The sequence below is a fragment of the Elaeis guineensis genome, chromosome 12 (genome assembly GCF_000442705.2).
Source record: "Elaeis guineensis isolate ETL-2024a chromosome 12, EG11, whole genome shotgun sequence".
Lineage (NCBI taxonomy): Eukaryota > Viridiplantae > Streptophyta > Magnoliopsida > Arecales > Arecaceae > Elaeis > Elaeis guineensis.
The window spans coordinates 53,765,613-53,770,330 of NC_026004.2; positions in this window are offsets into that span (position 1 = coordinate 53,765,613).

Below are 4,718 nucleotides of genomic sequence, written 5' to 3' on the forward strand. Positions count from 1 at the left end.
GTCTAGCGGGGAGAGGTGGCTAGCCACCCGTCTGAGAGGAGCTCGGAGTCTGGCTCTCGTAGGAGTCTGGATGAAGTCTTCTTGCAGTTGGAGTTGGGGACGAGACCCAGTTCCTGTAGGAGTTCGGGTAGAGTCTTCCTGCAATTTAAGTCAGGTGCGAAGTCTGGCTCCCGTAGGAGTCCGGACGGAGTTTACCTGTAAGCGAAGTCATGGGCGGAGCTCGGCTCCCGTAGGAGTCCGGGTGAAGCCTTCCAGCAGTCGAGGTTGGGGACGAAGTCCGACTCCCGTAGGAATCCGGACTAAGTCTGCCTGTAGCTGGAGTCGGAGATGAGATCTAGCTCCCATAGGAGTCCAGTCGAAGTCCACCTGCAATCAAGGTCAGGGATGAAATCCGGCTCCTGTAGGAGTCCGAACGGAGTTTACCTATAAGTGAAGTCATGGGCGGAGCTCGGCTCCCGTAGGAGTCCGGGAGAAGCCTTCCCGCAGTCGAGGTCGAGGACGGAGTCCGGCTCCCATGGGAGTCCGGGCGAAGCCTTCCAGCAGTTGAGGTTGGGGATGAAGTCCGGCTCCCGTAGGAGTCCGGATGAAGTCTGCTTGTAGCTGGAGTCGGAGACGAGATCTGGCTCCCGTAGGAGTCCAGTCGAAGTCCACCTGCAATCAAGGTCAGGGACGAAGTCCGACTCCCGTAGGAGTCCAGACGGAGTTTACTTGTAAGTGAAGTCGTGGGCAAAGTCCGGCTCCCGTAGGAGTCCGGACGAAGTCTGCAGGTGAAGTCGTGGGCGAGGTCCGGCTCCCGTAGGAGTCCGGACGTCGCGAAGAATCCGGTCGATGCTGGCGGGGTCCTACCCGTCGGCAAAACTTGGGAGTGTGGTGGAGGCTCGACCGCCCGGGAGGTTTGAAGAGATGTTGCCGGAGGTCGAAAGTCAGTTGGATCCCCAGGGGGGGTCACTCCCATCACGAACTTCGACTGGGGGGAATTTTATATCCAACAGATCTGAAATTATATATGTGATATGTAACTTAGATCTAACTAATTTTGTAGTTAAATTAATATTTCTGATTAAGGTGTTCCTCATGGCCGTCCGATCATAAGAACAAAGTAGGGTTTGAGACCCTCTCCTCTAATTCAATGGGGTGTTCTTATGATGTGTAGGGGTACTGTGCATTCATCCTTATTCAGAAATTAAAATTTATTTTTTTATAAAATCCTAGATCCTGAAATCTTAAGATTTATTTATATATTTTGTTTATGAACCCAAGACTTAATTAATGAATTAAGCTTATGAAATTAAATTAGATCTAAAATTGAGAATTTCAGATCTAAGTCATTTTCATAAAGTTTGATTCGGACTTGGGTAGCTCAATTGGGTCTAGCGGTTGATCAAACTAAATCAAAAGTTGGTTAGGTGGGATCATGAAAGCTAATAATTGACCAGCCTAATAGAATTTAGTCTAGGTCAAGGTCGAATCACATTTAGATGTTACTCGATCAAGTTAAGACCTAATTTGGCTCAGTGGTTAGAGCCTGGATTGTAGACTAACCCAATTAATTCTGGTTCGATAATTTGATGTCTAAGATAAGTTGGACAGATACGACTGATTGATTTTTAATTGGGAGCTACTCGACTCGAATGCATTCTTGTCAAGTTAATGGCATATCCCTTCCACCGATATCACGTACCTGGCCATATGTGTCGACCCAGTTTTGATTTGAGGTGGCTAACAATTTGAGCTAGTCCATATCACTAGGTTAGTCATAATTGTTATGACCATGTCAAGTCAAGTTTAATGAGACCTAAATCAAATCTTCCTAAGAAAATATTAAGTCTAAGGTCTTCCACCATTGTGGATGTGTGGGCCCTTTCCGAGGTTGATTATTCTCGACTGGTTACAATGGCTCAGTTGCACTGGGAAGATGCAACCATGTCCATTAGGCATTGGATGCTACAGATTAGAGGATGGGTTGTGCTTAATATTTCGGATACGGTGAGGGATCCAATTAGGAATCTAATCCGTGCAAATGGTGGGTCTGACTTAACTAAGGATTGGAGCAATATTTCAGGCACGGTGAGCTTCATGAATTAAAGATCAAGTTTTGGGTATACCATGATTAGAGAATCATTGGACAAGAGTTGTCCACTCATCGGTTGATCCATCACCAATAACTGTTAGGTGAGGTGGTGAGCCAGTCGTTGAGACCGCACCACCCACTAGAAATCACTAATCATGGAGATTTTCGTATCTCTACCTAGGGAGTGTAGGGATCTGAAAAAATAGTGAGAGCCTAATTTGTTTAAAAATAAAACTCCTAAATAAATTGGTTAAGTCTGATTACAAAATCTAACTAGAAACTCTTGACTCTCTATAGAAAACATGTCTGCATCCAACCTCCTGACCAAAATACTAGACACCCACAGATTGACTGGACCTAATTTCAAGGACTGATTGAGGAACTACAAAATTATTCTGGGTTCCAAGAAACTAACTCATGTCTTGAACCAGGACCCACCTGCCATACCAGCACGTTCGACTGCTGAACAGAGAGCATCTCTGAAAAAGTGGATGGATGATGATAACAAAGCCAGGTACTATATGTTGGGTGCCATGTCTGATGACTTGCAATGCCAGTATGAGAACATTAAAACTACCCACCAAATGTTAGCTCACCTACAAGAGTTATTTGGTGAACAAAGTCGCGCAGCCAAGTATCAAGTCTACCAAAGGCTTTTTAAGGCTAAAATGCATGATGGGCAGTCAGTCCAAGATCATTGTTTGTTAATGATCAAGGACCTTGAGGAGCTTAAGAAGCTCGGTGTCATCTTAGACAGGGATTTTTAGATTGATGTGATCCTTCAGTCCTTGTCTGATGCATATGGTCAGTTCATCATGAACTTTCATACGCATAAGATGCAGTATACCTTGGTTGAGTTAATGAATATGTTGGTTACGGCTGAGCTTTCTTTGAAGGGTTCAAAAGGCTCAGTCCTTACTGTGGAGCGGACTTCTTCCAAGAGAAAGTCTTTTGGAAAGAAGAAGTCTGCGAAGAAGCAAAAGGTGGATGGGAAGAAGAAGAAGACAGAACCGAAGAAGAAGGCTGCTGAAAAGGAAAAATATTTCCACTACAATTCAGATAGCCATCGAAAGCGGAACTGTCCTCAGTACCTGGCCACCCTGAAGAACAAGAAGGATGGTCCTTCTGGAGGTATGCTCATTATAAAATCTAATCTTACGGTTTCCTCTGCATCCAGTTGGGTACTTGACTCTGGTTCTAATGCTCATTTGTACACTTCTATGCAGGGTCTTGAGGAGAGCGGAGGCTGAGGGATGGGGATATGATCCTACACATCGAAAACAGAGCAAGAGTTGCTGCTGTGGCCATGGAAACCTACCCTCTGCGATTACCATTAGGATTAGATTTAGTTCTTAGAGATTGTTATTATGTGCCTACAGCAAGTAGGAATTTGATTTCTGTTTCATGTTTAGCACAAGAAGGCTATGTGATTAGCTTTCATAAGAACCATTGTAACATATTTTATGAAGATAATAAAGTTGCAAATAATTTTCTTATTAATGATCTCTATCAGCTACATATTGATGTATTTGTATTTCATATCGAGCAAAATGTGAATGCCATGGGAATTAAAAGGCCTAGAGATAGTCTAAATGATAGGTATCTGTGGCACCTAAGGCTAGGTCATATAGCTAAAGACAGGGTCAACAAATTGGAGAAATCCAGGGTATTGAGTCTGTTGACTTTCGAGTCATATCCAGTTTGTAAATCATGCCTTCAAGGCAAAATGACCAAGCTCCCTTTTACAAGATATGGGGAAAGGGCCACAGACCTACTTGCCCTAGTACATACAGATGTATGCGGCCCATTTGATGTGCCTGCTAGAGGCAACTATGTCTACTTCATTACCTTTATCGATGATATATCTAGGTACGGGTATGTGTTTCTAATAAAACACAAGTCTGACGCCTTTGAAAAGTTCAAAGAATTCAGACATGAGGTAGAAAAACAAACAGAAAAGTCCATTAAGATTCTTCGATCAGATCGAGGAGGTGAATACCTTAGTCGGGAGTTCCTAGACTATCTTAAGAATAATGGCATAGTCTCTCAATAGACTCCACCTGGAACGCCACAACTCAACGGAGTTTCAGAACAGAGGAATCGGACCCTATTAGATATGGTTTGTTCCATGATGAACTTCACGGACCTCCTTGAGTTTCTTTGGGAATATTGTCTCATGACAGCAATATGTGTATTAAATAAGGTTCCCTCTAAAATCATTCCTACCACACCGTATGAGATATGGCATGGTAAGAAGCCAAGTCTGAGTCATCTCAGAATTTGGAGTTGTCCGGCTCATGTTAAGAGACAGCAGACGGACAAGTTAGAGTTCAGATCTTTTAGAGCTCGATTCATAGGATATCCTAAAGAGTCATTAGGATACTATTTCTATATTCTGGAAGATCACAATGTGATTGTGAATTGACATGCTATTTTTTTTGAAAAATAGTTTATTCAAGATGGTGGCATCGAAAGAATAATTAAGCTCAAGGAGAATATCTCTCAAGAGCAACGAGCTAAAGAACCTGAGGAATCCAATCAATTAGAACCAGTCCTAACACAATCTCTTCCACCTCATAGATTGACTAGGGTTTTCCATCTTCTTGAAAGGTACTTAGGTACTATACAAGAGAAAGTAGAGAAAATG